The following is a 16,847-nucleotide window of genomic DNA, read 5'->3' on the forward strand; positions in this document are numbered from 1 at the left end:
GTTTATTTTACTAATTGTTTTTGCATATGTGTTATTAGGCAGATTTTTTGAAGAGCAGAGAACAGATGGAAAGTTAGGTTCAGAAAATAAGTATTTCAACTGTATAAAATATTAAAACTGTTTTAAAACCTGCTTTAATCGCCACTCCTTTGAAGGATTGTAATGGAACGGATTTTTTGGGGGGCAGAATTTGCCTGGCGCCATTCACCTTCAAAACTAGCTAGTTTCAAAGGTAAAAAAGCAAATGCAAGTGTCTCCAGAGACCCATGTTTTCTGAGACCTTAGCTGAATTCTAGAAATTTTCTGTTTTAATGCCACTGTCTGCCATATTCCTATGTAGTCAGTTCACTCAAAATATATCTTTCACAGAACTTCACATCAATTCAGAGTTCTAATTGTTCCTATTCTCATTGGCAAAACAGTTACTTTGTGGACCTGGAGAAAGAAATGGAGAAAGGAGCCCAGTTGCTATTCTCAGCTCTTTCACAGAATCACTGATATTTCACACAGATATTTTTATATCTTAGATAAGAGATGATTGTATGAAACAGACGTTGTTCCATGTATGTGCCATCTTTATCATCTGTTTGATGAGGAACCTTTTAAGTTCACATTTGATAGCTGTTAAAAAAAAAATCGGGTTTTTGTGAGTTTTGAGATTTTCTAACAAAAGCCACTAAACAACAGCAAAATATTAGCACTTCTCCTAGTACTAGGAAATAGCTGCTTTTCTGACAGGAGCTGTAGAGCAGATATACATTCAAACCCAGCCCGTTTCTGGCTTACTCTCCTCTTATTTTGTCCACACTGTTCATCTGATAAGGGGAGGGTGGGGGTGAAACTTGAATGGCAAGCTTGGGTTTTTTGATTAGTTGCCTTTTATTTAACATTAAAAAATAGAAAACGACATTACAATGCCAAAGAAATACTTGAAGCAAGATCACTGCATTATCACAATACCTTTATTTCTAATCCATAGCATAGAAGCAGTCACTTTATTGAAAACATTTGGACATTACCACCAACAGTGATAGTGAAATGGTCTGTTTTTCTGACAAGTCAATGAATCAAAATTTTCTAAGCTGCCACTTTACTCTCAGAATTTAAGCTGAAGCTTGCAGTCATTTTTTCCTTAAATATGAAGACAACCAGAAAACTCTTAACAGGTGCAAATTCATGACATAAAGAATAAACAGAAAGAGAAGAAAGTTATGTACTAATACAGGTCAACACTATTATATCATACTAAATAGAGAAATGCGAAACTTCCTCTTAGTGGTAATTTTTGGGGGAATTATGAGGAGTTGGTAGATGGGATGAAATGTCAGATTTTACCCATGTAGACCTGTAGATCAAAGAAAAACTGAAATCTTAGGTGGTATTCAAGCTGTATATAGGGCAAAAAATACTTCAGGATACCAAGATGCATTCCAAGTCTACAACTTGGTACTCCCTTACTGCAAAAGTCAGATTCCCTCAAAAAAAAAGTCAGATAGCTCAAAACAGCCCTGGTGATAGGAGGTCTATGAAGATGTTGCTACTCATTACACAAAATGTACTGCATGCACTGAAGTCCTGTTCCAGTGCCTACCTATATTTTGTTAACACTTCTGAATTTATTTAATTTTCAGTTAAGGGCTGATTGCCTTACATTTCAAAAAGAGGTCTAAATTCTGACATGAATCCATGCACACATGACCACTGTGCCTCTGAAGTCAAAAAATATATGGAGAAAACAGCTCAAGTAGACCATCAAAATCCACAGGATCCCAGTATGCATTTGTACAGTCAGTGTCTTCTACAGCTTGTCAGTGTGTAATGTTTGGGATTCATGATTGCCATATACTTCTTTCTTAATCTCCTGTACTTTTCTATATATATTCTAGGAAAAAAAAAGGAGTATCACTGACATGTTAGCAATGTTTTTATACATTAATAAAGCATATAAGCAAACAATTTAACAAAATACATTTAATGAAGTTATTCTATGTTAATAAAGCATATAAAGAAACAATTTAACAAAATACATTTATTGAAGTTTTTCTATCTAATAAACTAGTAAAGAATTGACATATAAGTGGTATGAATTGCATTTGCAGGAAAAAAAAATCTTTTTGCGATTCATATTTAATTTTTTAACTCTAACTATGTGATTCAGTTTTTAGCAGATATTTTATGAGCAATAATTACCTAAAATTCAAAAATAAAAATTATAATATGCTAAAGGTAAGTACCTAATAAAAGATTTTCAGTCAATCTTTGATGGACATAAGTACACTAGGGTCTTCATTATTGATTTATAAATTCCTTTGTGCACCATTTAGGAAAGTAAGTTAAAAATGTAAAATAATATATTGAAATATTACACAATAGTTTTGTATCCAAAAAAGAAATTTTACTTGCAGAAAGAGGTAACTAGTTCATACATATTATTGAACTAGCTTAGTAACTTATTTTTAAGACTTTTAAATAATACATGGCTTTTTTTGTGCATAACTATTTTCAGTAACATGATTGTAACAAATGATTTAGGATCTATTCATTTTGTCACTGGAAACAAAATTTATTGATGGTTTTAAAAGCACTGAATCCATAGTGTTTGCTAGGTCAATTATCATATTTTCAAGAGGTGAAGTATGTGAGAAATAAGGACTTCAATTTTGTTTCTCAGCAATGTAAAACTTGATGAGTGCAATTCTGCCATTATTTCCCAACAATTTTGCCACATTCTTGGTCAAATTCCTGCTGAAATGTGCCACAGAGCCTGAAATCAGTGTATACATCATGAAGCCTGCTGAACACTTGACATTCTGAGATATCACATATAGGTGCAGTATTTTCTTGCAAAAAATTGCAGGTCTTGAAAGTACTGGTGATAAAAGTAAGTCTCACATAGGTATATACTTTTAAAATACCAAAATACGGCATTGTATGAATCAGAAATCCTAGATAAATAAATATTATATATTAGTTTTTGGTTGTTTATTGATGTGGTCTGATGGTGATGTTCATTGTGGGCTTCTCACTAGATATCTCAGCTAACACTGCCTATCTAAGAAACAGCATGATATCAGTATATATATGTTTTTTTGGATTCACCAATGTAGAACCTTCCAAGCAGAATACTCACCACCTGTGGTTTACTAGTCTGTCCCAGCATAGTCACTACTTTCTACTCTTAACTTTTATTCAGCATTTACCTTCAGAGAAAATTGTTCTACATCAGCAGAGTAGCTTCTGAGCAGTATCATATCATATCATATCATATCATATCATATCATATCATATCATATCAATCATCTTTTAAATATTACCTTACATAGAGAAAACATGGGCACAAAATTGTATACACTAAAAAACGTCATTACCTCTGCTTAATCAAACTCAGGTGTTCACCACCTCTCACAATGCAATCCGCGACTGCCACCTCTTTTACTTGAGGAGGTGCCTAAAGGAAGTTAGTCAAACTAGTATATACAAACATTTAACACTGTATCAACAGCTGGATGCTTGAATTAGTGTCTTTTTCCCATTTAAATTAAATTTGTTGTTTCAATCTCCATTATTTCTCCCTACCTCATTTTTTCTATATTCAGTAGCTATTTAACACTCCAGATAAACAAACTTTTGTAGATTGATTTGACACACAATAATTTATAACTATTGGGTGAGCAGTATATAAGACATGTTACAGCTTAAACAAATTCAAAGCACATAAAAAATGCAAATAAAATTACAATTATAAATCAAGAGTAGAAAGTAAGGTAATAGAGCTTATTGGGATGAATAATTCCCAAATTCTCTAAACATTATGAGTCTGAAGAAATATGTAATTTGGCAGATGCAGAATGATTAGCCATTTCATTACCAGAAATCTTAAAATATTTAGGTGGCATGATCTTTTATAAGCTTGAGATTCTGGTTCTGTAGAGATATTTACTCATCCTCAAATAAACCCATAGCTGTGCATGACTTTAAAACATCCTCAGCTCACACCTGAGTCAAGCAAATTCCTGTTGTCTAGCCAGAAGTTCCATATTTGCCTTAATAACAGTCTCATGGATAACACAGAAAATGTTATACTAAGTGTCTTAATATTTTAGAGTAAGCATATTTCAACAGTACTTATATGGAACAGTTGACACACCTGAGGGACAGGATGCCATTCAGACAAGCTTGAGAAATGGGCCCATGGGAATCTCATGAGGTTCAACAACACCAAGTGCAAGGTCCTGCACGTGGGTTGGAGCAACCCCCAGTACCAGCACAGGATGGGGGATGAACAGATGGAGAGCAGCCCTGGGAAGAAGGATGAGGGGATGCTGGTGGCTGGGAGGCTGGACGTGACCCAGCAATGTGCACTCACAGCTTAGAAAGCCAAATGTATCCTGGGCTGCACTCAAAGCAGGTCTGCCACCTGCAGAGCTGCATCCAGTTTTGGGGTCCACAGCACAGACAGGACATGGACCTGTCAAAGAGGGTGCACACAAGGACCACAACAACAATCAGAGGGATGGAGCACCTCTTATGAGGAATGGCTTGAAGAATTGAGGTTGTTGAGACTGGGGAAGAGAAGAGTCCAGTGGGACACTATTGTGACCTTTCAATACATTAATAAGGTGTTTATAAGATGTGGCAAGGAGCAACAGTTTCGGACTAAAAGAGGGTGGATTCAAACTAGAGACAAGGAAAAAATCTTCTGTGATGAGGACAATGAAACATTGAACCAGGTTGCTGAGAGGAGTGGCAGATGTTCTGTCCCTGCAAACACTCAAGGTCAGGGTTGGTCAGAGTTCTGAGCAACCTGATCTAGTTGAATACATTCCTGCCCAATTCAGGGCTGTTGCATTAGCTGACCTTAAAAGGTCCTTTCCAACCCAAAACACAGTAAGATTCTCTGATTCTTTACCTCAAAAATTAAATTTATTTAAAAAATATATATTTATATAATAAATATATTTAATAAATTTATTTAATAAAATTTATTTATTGAAATTAAATTATTAAATATATAAGTACTTATGTAATTTTTATACTAACAGCGAAAGGAGACAGGGGAGAGAATAACAGCTTATTATGATGAGGTATTCAGCTTATTCTACTCAAAAAATGATGACTATAATTATTAACAGCCATTGGCATTAAAATAATGGGTTCACAATGGAAGCTATTTCCACCCATCCAGAAATGATGCTACCAGTTAAAGATCTTATCTATTTAATGAAATTAAGACTTTTTTACAAATATGTTTAAACATATCATTTTGCCTCATCTCTTGCCAAAAACCTGCTCCAGAAAAGATTTTTCAGGGAAATTCTGTGTGGTTTGCTCATAGAGGACAACAGCTCCTCCAAGACTGCAGAACCAGCACCAGGTGCTGCTATAAGTTCAGCTACATACATTTTCTCACCTTCCTTCATCAAGAGAAGCTGCAGTGAAAAATAAATGTGGAAATGGCCATCTTCATGAGACTGCTTCTGAGGTCAAAAAAGCACCAGGTTGTTTTAATAAAAATCCATACATTTTCCAGATAAAACTCTGTGAAGCAGAGAAAGGATGACATACATTTCCTATCTTAACCTATTTGCCTACTGAAAGAACTATTAAATATCTGCTATGGTGTATTGGGTTTGCAGAGGCCCTACAGGGTAGACAGGCCCTTCTAGTAGACAGAAGCTTCCTCCATGTCCGGGACAACCAATCCCTGGTGGCTCCAAAGACAGACATACCACAGCCAAGGCTGGGTCAATTAGAAATGGTGGTCATGCCTCTATGGTAACAGATTTAAGAACCAAGAAAAAAATAGCTGTTGCTGTTTTAAGTGCAGCCAGAGAAGAGCTGAGTGAAAATGTGAGAGGAACAACTCTGCAGGACCAAGGGCACTGGAGAAGGAGGGGCAGGAGGTGCTCCAGGCACCAGAGCTGAGATTCCCCTGCAGCCCGTGGTGCAGACGATGGTGAGGCAGCTGTGTCCCTGCAGCTCATGCAGGGCCACGGGGATGCAGAGATCCACCTGCAGCCCACACAGAAGCCCCCTGCCAGAGCAAGTGGATGCCTGAGAGAAGGCTGTGACCATGTGGGAGGCCTGTGGAGAGAGGAGCTCTGCTCCCATTCTGGAGCAGCCTGTCCTTGAAGGACAGCTCCCAATGGAAGAGTGAGTGACACATGCTGCAATGGTTTGAGGGGAACTGTTGCCCGTGGGATGGACTCATGTTGGACAAGTCCACAGAGAACTGTCTCCTGTAGGAGGGACCGCGTGGTGGAGCAGCAGAAAGACTCCGCTCCCTGAGCAGTGGCATTGAGAACATACGATGAACTGACCATAACCCCCATTCCCTGTCTCCCTTTGCTGTTGGTGGGAAGAGGTAGAGCTGGGAAGAAGAGAGGGGTGGGGGGAAGGTGTTTTTAAGAGTTTATCTTACTTCTCATTATCCTGCTCTGATTTTGTTAGTAATGAATTCAATTCATGTCTCTAATTTCAAGCTTGTGTTTCCTGTGATGGTATTTGATGAGTGATCCCTCCTGGTCCTTATGTCGATCCATGAACCCTTTGACATATTTTCTGTCCCCTGTCTGGCAGTGGAGGGAAGGAATAGAGCTGCTTTGGTGGGTATCTGGCTTTCGGCCAGGGTCAACCCACTGCATATGGAAAGACTCCCTCACAATTGTGGTGAGAAATGTAATTAATACACTGGGGAAACTGATATATCTTTCTTTGTGAAAGCAGAAATTCTACACAGTTTTCTAAAATTAATGTTCCTCCCTCTGAAGGAAGCTGATTTATATAGATTTTTTTCTGATAATAAAGATTATACATTTGCCAGTAAATTTAAACGAGAAAAAAAATTCTATTCTGGGTGAATTGCTCCTAGCACATGTGCATGGCATCTTCTTGTCAGAACAAACAGAAGCAAGACTTCCATCACATCTGGCAAAAATCACCATTCGGTATGTTTCTCTTATTTCCATTTCCGGCTTTTCTTTCTCTGGGGAGAAGGTCAGCTGCTCAGTTAGCCTGTCACACCTGGGCTTGCAGAGAATATGGACAACCACTGCAGAATATGCTGTGTAAATGAGATACTGGTTTCTAAATAGGCCTCTTCCCTGGTGCCTTAATACTCTAAATAGATATGGACTTTAATGTGCAGCATAAACGAAAACTCAGTCTTAAGTCTTTAGAGGCTGCTAACTAATGTCTTTCTTCTATGAACTATACAAAAGAGATTTGGGAGACTTCTTTTTTGTACGTATTTTTAAATGACAAATGTATGGAAGGAAAACACCAATGACATTTGGGTCTCTGTTTACAGAAAAGAAAGTAAATCTGTTCAAAAAATTAAATTTAAAGACGGTTGAAAAATGAAACGTTAAAAGTTAGCCACAGGAGACCCCATCAACCACCAGAATTATCAAGAATATTCATTCTTTTAAGCCTACACAAGTTTAGTAATGAGCTTTCTATTTTTAGTCCTTCAAAGAAATGCAAAGTTTTAAGCCACCAGTAATAATTTGCTTAGGGTTTGTTGGATTGGGGTTTTTTTTGTTTTGTTTGCTGTTGTTGTTTGGTTTGTTTTGTTTTGTTTTTAATTCATTATATTTCTGTTCAAAAACCCCCAAAAATAAATGAATTTATGTAAAATCAGATTACGCTTTGGAAAGCATAAAGAAATGTATTTGCATTTGATCAGAAATCAAAGTTCCAGAAAGAAAAGTGTTTCAGTTACAGTATTTAGTCTTTACATATATAATATATACATACATATTTTCCAAATACATTATGACACACACATTATCTAAAAATATGCACACACTTCTTTTGTGTAAACATAATGGGTGTGTAGAGGAATATGTAAATCCTCACCCAGATAATATAGCTACTACCTGGAAGGCCAGAGCAGTTGAGAAAATGTTGAGCAACTAGCCTCTGAACAATTCTTATTCTAGGCTGTCAAGGATCTTTCTCAAACGATTAATCTTATTCATGTGTACAACTTGTGAATGATTCATCCATTTTTAATTTTAAAAAATGTAATTATGCCTTAGTTAGAATTCTAATGCATATGTTCGAATGATAGAAGACCACTATTGTCATCTAACCTCGACTCTGATTGCTATACAATCCTCTAACTATAGATTCTGTATGAACAAATTTTTGTGTGAAATACAAAACAGTTCAGAATGTTTCTCCTACTTCGAAACAGCAAATCCAAAGAACAGAATTAATGGATTTATTTATTTTAATAAGTTTTAAATCTGCAATTGTCATGTCAGTTTGTGTTTGCCATATCTGTCTGCCAGCAAGAGACAGTGACCACTTACAGTGATTACAAAGTACACCAAATGTAGTATATATGTCACTTCTCCACAAGAGCTTGTTGGCAGCTTTGATCGACTTCTTTTTGATTACACCACAATCACCTCACTCTACTTTAGCTACTCTCCCTCTCGCTCTCTCTCCAGGGGTTCAGATGTCATTGCTGTATACCTTAGCAGATGAATCAGTTTTCCTTTTGTTAAATCCTCTTCCTGGGAAGATGAATCTACTCATTGATTTTGACCAAAGACTGGGTTTTAAAAAGGGTAGAAGAGACTTCTGACCTTTCAAATGATCAGATTAAGGTGGTTATTTTCACATTATTAAGTAATCAGGGAAGGAATACATTAAGCAAGAGTTTAGTTCACAGGCTGCTTTGCTGGCTTCTAAAAAATGTGTGCACTGACAGCTAACCTAGATTCCATTTCTTCCTTTTCCTCTGAACCACAAGGGAAGGCAAAATGCATTTTCACATTGCATTTTGCCTAAAGGCTCTCAGTAAAATTTAATTTTCTTACTGCATTGATTTTTCCATTATAAGTTGTAACAGTCTAATGATATCTCATAAGAATTTTTACTGTTGAGAAAAAGGGATGTGAATGATTTAGCAATAGTAACTTTTAAGTGCTAGAGGACTTATTCTTAAGAACCTTCAATCTGTCTATTTGATAGGCAGATTTTGAAAAATCTATGCCATCTCACCATCCATTGGATGGCCGGAAGTTAGTTTCTGAAACAGTTTCATGAGGATAATATGTGATCCAGTTTCATCAACATTTCTGAAAACCACAATCAGGCTTTCAAAATTTGGGGTTGAAAATAGTGCTTAAAAATTAACAGGCAACAAGGAAAGAATCCAATTGAGAGTCCCAAAAATGCACAAACATTTCTGTCTTGCAGGCTACATTACACTCACTGAAGACTGACATCCTTATTATCCCAAATACTTCAAGTTTGTCATATTTTTTTCAATATGCTGGACAAAGAATATCATACATCAAAAAAATATGACAAGTTTCCTGGAAAAAGAAAAACTCGCAGGCTGACTCTTTCATTCAAACCAATTGTATCATCACCAAAGCTGCAGAAAGTATGTCTGAAAACAACTGGTATGACAGACTATGACACATAGACTGAGTGCCAGAGCAAGTAAAGCAGAGGTTTGCAAGTCCCTGTGTTGCACAGCTACAGGAGATTTTCTTACTTATTTCGCTTTGTCACGGATTTGATAGAGATGGAAAAAATGTACAAACATACAATATGTTACTAAATTAAACAGAGTAAAGTCTGCTGGCTGCTTTTGTTAGTAAACAATAGTCTGATAGGTATCTTCCTCTGTATTTTCTAAAGATTTGCAGAAAGCTGGAAGAGTGGCCACTTTCTTGTTGTCTGTGGTTTTCTTTCACAGTCAGTGTTCATAAAAATAGCAAAATGGGCCTTATTACAGATGCTGGAAGCAAATTAAGGAACGTCTCACATCTAGTCAAGTCATCTTGGTTTTTCAGGGGAATATTTTCCTTTTATGAAGCCTGGAAAATAAATTGAGCTGAAGAACAGACCTCACAGTAAAACAGGTCTGAAGTAGCTGGACTACAATTCACACAAAGCACCTACACAACTTTTCAGACCTAGTCAGCTGCAGGAGTTTTTTTGGTTTTGTCATCATTGTGGCTGTATGCTTACTTTATTTGGAAAAGGTGGCTTGCTTGTTGTTTGGGGTTGGGGGTGGGAGGTGTTTTTCCTATTTTTTTTCATTATAAAGCAAGTATTTCCTTGACACAACCACAATTTCCTGAGAAAATACATTTTTATGCTAAATTCTTGTCCAGCACATTAAACATCCAGACCAAAAATTCTGTTAAGTGCACTAAACCACTAACTTGTCTAAAAAAATAAAAACTTCTGTAGTGCCTGGGACTACCCACTCTTATCTGTCATAAAAACAAATGAATGTAAATATCAGAAAAGGAGTTTCACATAGCATTTTAAACTGTCCTTTTATAACCACAAGATTTTAAACACAAGAAGTTGTCATAAAGCCATGCAATGAATGAAATATTGTAATTAGTCAAAATCTGTTCATGGCTCTATAATAGAAATGATGCACCAAGATTAGTTTTTTTATGGCTCAAATACTATGGAAATATGTGTGATACAATAATTTAGATGACAGATTTTGCATGCCTCCATGGTCTGTGGATTTTCTTTTTAGCCAGCTATCTCTGCTGTGCAGTAAAATTGTACATCAATACACCTACTCTATCGGAGAAGCTGATGCTGACATTCCAGACTCTTATTTTTAAAACTGCCAGAGCTTTAGCCTCTCTCTAAATAATGGGCATGCCAATACGTTAAAGGGAGAAATTCACCCCTTCTTGGCTGGTATCACTTCAAAGTGTAAAAGTAACTCTGTATATTTTAAAATTAAACGCAACACTTTAAATTTAGCCCGCATTTAATAATTTTCTTCTTCTGCCTCTGCTGGGGTTTAGAGTCATTCTGTTGTTGATGCAGAACAGACTTCGTACTAACAATAGATATCTTGAGAGAGTGGGGAGAGTCTCACTTCTCCCTCCCTTTTCAATCATCTTCTAGGAGAAAAACAAATCAGCATGTTAGTTCCTAACACAAGGGAAGAATCCCTGTCAACACAGTCTCACCACAAGCAACACCACTAAACACCAGCAGCTGCAACAAAACACTCCTACCTCCTCAACTGTCCCATTAATACTGAGAAAATTATTCCTTCTCAAATTAGACATTATCTCACACAGTTCAGGACACCCACACTGTCTGAAAGCAAAGGCCAGATTGGGACAGTCAGAGTCATACCCCTCAATACTCAGTATTTCCTATTCTCTCCAAACTTATCAACAAGTATAGACTGGGGGTCTTAGAATTTTGCCATAGTGCTGGCAATGAGGAACATCTGAGAAAGGAATGTCTGAGATTTGAGGCTGTTTAAACATAGACATCTCACTGGATCTTACATGGCAGGATATGATCCTTAAACCTGGGAAGTGAATCACTTTTTGCCAACACAGCACAGTTAAGGAATAATGCATGATTAATGAAGAAAACTTCCTTAGAAAATATGTAATGTTTCTAGGGGCGCAAAAAGTAGTGACGCACTACTTTTATTTCCAAAATAAGAAGAAGGGGAATAAAGGGTGAAGAGAAGTGTGGGTGAGGAAGCAGAGACTAGCAACTACAGAACTGAATAAAGATAAAATTTCCTGAGAGATTATATTTACGTAAAATGAATATAATAGAAACATGATGAACTACTCTTAGGAGCCAAACATGCAACACAGATCTGCCTTACATAGCAAAATATGCCAGTAACTATAAAGAGAGTTTAGGTTAAGATTATGCAATACATTTGGTTTTCATGTAATGATCTGCTGCAGCTGAGGAATCAATAGAAATCTTTTCTTGTGAATATCTAATGTGATGCTGAAGAATTTCAAATATTAAGACAAGACCAGTCTAATTTATAGTTCAAGACATGGGGGGATAGATACTGCTGTTACATATTATTATTAACATTGTATTACATATATATCAGGGTATTGATAGGATAATAACACTTTACATATTATAGTTTTATATCAGTTATATTAAAGAATAGAAAAATGGAAAAAAAAACCCCTAATGAAAGGAAGTTAATCTATCAGAAAAAACACAGCTGAAAGTTACAAGCATGTGTAGGAATATTCATTTAAAAAGAAAAATAAATGATAGGACTTCAGCTTAAAAGTCATCCAGCTTTTCTGCATACCATACCACTTCTCTTTGACTTAGTCAAATATCCAATTCTACTTATTCAGGTTCACAAACATTTTCTCAAGGATGCTGATGAATGAATTATAAGTCAACAATTTAGTAAATGTGTCATAATAAAATACTGAAAAATTAAAAAGTATTTCTACATAAGTTGATCTCTCTTAAACTATATTCAACAAAAAATCAAAATTAAATCTTTAACTTATTTCAGGTATGATAAAATTAGTATTTCAAAATGAAGAAATCAAGATTGTGTTGACTACATAAATCGTTAAAAAATCAGAATCAGAATTCTGCTATCTTTATACAGTTGAGTCAAGTCCAGTTACTTAAGATGTTCTGAAATGTATCAGACTGCAAAAATTCATTTATTGACATATGGAAGTGCTGAATACAGAAATATCTAGTGGGGCTTTACTAGGGTCATCTCTGCTAAGACTTCTGCTGGCTTTTAATTTTTACAAACAACCTAGATTGGTAAATTTGCTGATAATATGAAATTTGGAAGAAAACTGCATCCTTAGCAAGGAGTAAGACAAGTTTAAATTAATTCTGATTGTCTCTGTAGCTCAGCTGAGAAGCAGAAACTGAAATTTAATGTTGACAAGTATAAAGCAGTAAAAGCTGAATATAAAAATAATAAACTTGGACATTTTATGTAGGGATTTATATCAAAACAGGAAATCTGTCCCCTCCCTCCAAAAAAAGAGAAAAAAAACCATAGGTGGTGAATATTCCTTGTATTCATTTATATATATCAAAGCAAGATATGGAAGCAATTTAAAATCTTTTAGAATTGCAGGTTGCAAATGTGTCATGTTGCACATTCATCTGGCAAGCTCTTGGAATATTCTGCGAACTTTTCATCATAACATTAAAAATAATACATTTTTCGCACTTAATCATTAGAGATAAAAGTAAAATTAGTCTAATTTTATAGGTGAGAGTTTGAAATAAATCTGAAAAATAAACAAATTAAAATCCCTTAAGTTTTGTAAAAGGATAAGGAAGTGATTTAGCAAATCATAATGATTAATCAAACAGACTAACTTCAGAAAGAGTACTGGGGAGTAGAGAGAAGTATGAATAAGACTTTAATCACAGAAGCACTGAATGATTTGAGTCGGAAACAATCTTAAAATTCCAACCTGCCTGCCATGGGCAGGAACACCTTGCACTAGACCAGGTTTTTCAGAGCCCCATCCAACCTGGCCTGAAACACTTCCAGGGATGAGGTATTCACAGCTTCTCTGGATTATCTGTTGCAATGCCTCACCACCCTCATAGTGAAGGATTTCTTCCTGATATCTAATCTAAACCTACCCTCTTTCAGTGTGAAGCCCTTGCCCCTTGTACTGTCATGACTGCACTCTTGTGAAATGTCCCTCTCCAGGTTTCCTGTAGGCCCTCTGGGTACTGGAAGGCTGCAATAATGTCTTCCTGGAGATTTCTCCAGCATGAACAACCTCAACTATCTCAGCCTGTTTTCAGAGAAGAGGTGTCCCCTTTAAATAATGAGCATAACATGTGAAGGTCTGGAAGACAAGAATCATATTCCTAAATTATTTCTTCTCCTCATTTTGGCAAGAGGGGGCTGGGAAAATCTTATATATAGACTAACTTCTTGGTTTTTGCCCTTCTTATCAAAGAATAAACTTTATATGGAGATTACATGATCTATTGCTTTGTTTTCAGTATGTTCTGGCTCATTCATTTTAGGCTGGAACAGCTAAAAAATGGAACAAATGGTGATACTAGATATTAATCATCATCATCACCATCAATAACTCTGTTTCTGTTGCCTATTAGAAACCTCCAGAATTTCAGACACTGGATTACACCCTCAACTCTGCATCTGGGTTTGTTTACCAAATCAAGTATCCGTGGTTTAGACAGTTTAAGCTAGATGTCTGCAGTTTTGGAAACATCTATTTTGGCATTTAAAGTAATACTACACCACTAACAGAAGCCACATAAAAGAGGTTTGGAGTTCTGGATGTACAACATTTTTATGTCTTTCCTCTTCTGCCCCAAGCCTGCTGTCAAACATCTTATAGAATGCTGTGGCTATGTCAGGATCCCAGATCATATATACCAGGTAAAAACCACATAAATAATGTACATGAGAAAAATACTTACATAATAAAATATGTATTTCTCTCTTTTCCTGTGTAAGACAACAGCAAGAAACAAATATGATTATGTCACCACATGCAGATTAGGTCAGTGGTATGCCACAAACATTTATGTGCACAACTGCTCTTACACACACACACACACATAGAGAAGCACACAATTTCAGGAATTAAATTAACTTCTCCTCTGCACATCTCATTTTTTTGAACCACTGTTCTTTGGAAGAAACTGTCAACAGGAACTTCATTACAACTTTCCTCTTCCCATTTAATTTGTGGCATTTTAGAATCAAGATAAATGTAAAGAATTAATTACTATGAAATGTGTCCTGCTAAGAGAAAACCACTGAACACTTGAGACTGCTGTCTCTAATCCTCATCAGTGTTCCATTCTATTCTGGGTCCACTCACATTTGCATTGCAATAGCTTCATAAGAAATGTTTACCCCCAACATAACAAGTTGCTGAATATCTTCAGTGAACATAATTTTGTACTCTACACTAGCAAGACAGAAAGAAAGCTGTTTCCTGACAGTGCAAATATGTTTGCTTGCTTTTTCTTTTTTAATTTATTTTACCCATTTTCATTCTGCTAGAAAACATGTTCTTGATATTTTTTTCTAAATGTCTACATACATATGAACAAAGTGAAAAATAATTCATACACACTCTGAAAAAAGCCATGACCATGATATGTAACGAGATTATATTCATTTCTTCATTTCAGAAAACCACCACATTCTATCTGGAACAAAGCATTCAGTCTTTTATATGTGACAGGATTATCTTGGATGAAAGGAGTAACATATAATCAGGAACTCTAAAATTGTAACTCTTTTATTCTCAGCACTTCCACCAGGAATCAATACTGTAGTCCATGGTCATTAAGTCAAAAGTGATGTCAGATGTCATCTTCAACTGAAGATAAGTCATTTAAGATAATTGTCTTTTGCCTCCTATTTTAGCAGTTAAGCCCCACTTTTGAATACTAAACACTCTTAAAATGAAGCAAAACAAAGCAACGAAAAAAACCCAAAAAACAAAACACGTGCTACCTTTTTTCAGTTGAATTTGTGTTACTTCTGTCCCACCACCAAAAAATCTCTTACAATTTCTACTGATTTGTATCAGTAATACTGCATACTGCATTACTCCATCTTTACCTTTTCCATTTGTATAGAAAGCATAAGCATCTTTAAATATATGTAATCCATAAAGGAGACTTGCATACAAAATCCTGCTGCTGTACACATTAGTTAAGAGATAAGCACTCCATTTAAAACTGTTTACTTGCAGGATAACACAAGATTCCTTACTTGAGACCAGAAGATTCTTTCCAGTTTGAGAATATTTTGAAATTAGCAAGTGTTTGTTATAAAGAGCTGTTTTGCTTAAGCCATTTGATAGCTATTAACTTCATGACTAACAGCAAAAATTGAATAAGTGCCTTGCAATTTTCTGATCTTGACCTATTTAATTGATCAAATCACTGAATGGAAGGTGTCATTGTACCACAGTGCCAGGCATCCAAGGGTTTGATGTCTCTGTATGGAAAGATAAAATTTATTTTGAAGGAAAACATCCACACCACCCCATCAAAAGAAATAAGCTGTTTCCTTACTTTACCATTTGCACTTAAAAGAGGTAAATATATAAAGATTTTACTTCTATGTTGTCAGGGAAATGAAAAGAATCATTATATGCACTCCTCTTTCAGGGTCTCAGCACAGCTTGGCTAAATTACTTAATACTAGTTTTCATAATTTATAATTCAAACCATATGTCAGCCTCAACAGGAAAAAAAATTCAATTTTAATAATGTTTTCCATGCTTTCCAGTTCTTATATTTTTTTTTAAACTGACCTTTGAAAAACAGAATACAACCTTCTGCTTAAGCTGAAGCCTTGATTGACATCAGAATTCCTGTATACAAATTAATTAAATCTGGACTCCCAAAATATTGGCCAAGGTAACTACTAACTAAAAATTTTTCATAAGCATTTAGAGTACTTCTAATAGCTGAGTGATCTTTGAAAGCTCAAAATGCCTTGTTTAGAGAAAAGAGTTTATTAATAGCACAAGTAAAAATAGGTAACACCCATGCAAATGAAAAGAGATAATGGAGCAGAACAACAACAAAAAGTAAGGTAATCACTCATTTATTCAGAAAAAGTACAAGACTTTTTCTTTTAAGGAATTTTTGCCCTGGAATTAATCTGGAACCAAGGTGTCAAATAATTTGTAGATTTCATGGTAATAACAATCCAAGAAACAAATGCACAAAAATTTCTTTTTAGAGTCTTACTATAAAAGTGACCTGTTTATAGAGTATTTGGCCTCACTTCCACTGTGTTTGCAATACGCTTTGACGTCCCATGGGAATGACTAGCAGCCTATAAGGAGAATCAGCATCCTAAACTGAATTGAAAGCCAGCTGAATTGCTCTCCAATGACACTGGCTCACGACCATGTAACAAGAATTCACTTATAAACAAAGAATAATATTTCCATTTAGGTAAGTGGCATTAAACAACACTTGATCTAATTTAACAGAAAAAAAAAAAAATCAGTGTTATTTCTCACTCTCCCTAATCATCATTCCAGCACATTTCC

At 35.6% G+C, this 16,847-nt stretch overlaps 1 long non-coding RNA gene across 1 annotated transcript in view; it reads right to left on the reverse strand.

Moving 5' to 3' along the window:
- Positions 1 to 967: 967 nt before the first annotated feature.
- Positions 968 to 16,847, reverse strand: part of LOC138103617 (uncharacterized) — a 29,529-nt gene continuing 13,649 nt past the window's right edge. Inside the window, exon 3 of the long non-coding RNA XR_011147776.1 lies at positions 968 to 1,882. This is a non-coding gene — a long non-coding RNA (uncharacterized lncRNA). The remainder of the gene's footprint in view (positions 1,883 to 16,847) is intronic.

The sequence above is a fragment of the Aphelocoma coerulescens genome, assembly GCF_041296385.1.
Source record: "Aphelocoma coerulescens isolate FSJ_1873_10779 chromosome Z unlocalized genomic scaffold, UR_Acoe_1.0 ChrZ, whole genome shotgun sequence".
Classification (NCBI taxonomy): Eukaryota; Metazoa; Chordata; class Aves; order Passeriformes; family Corvidae; genus Aphelocoma; species Aphelocoma coerulescens.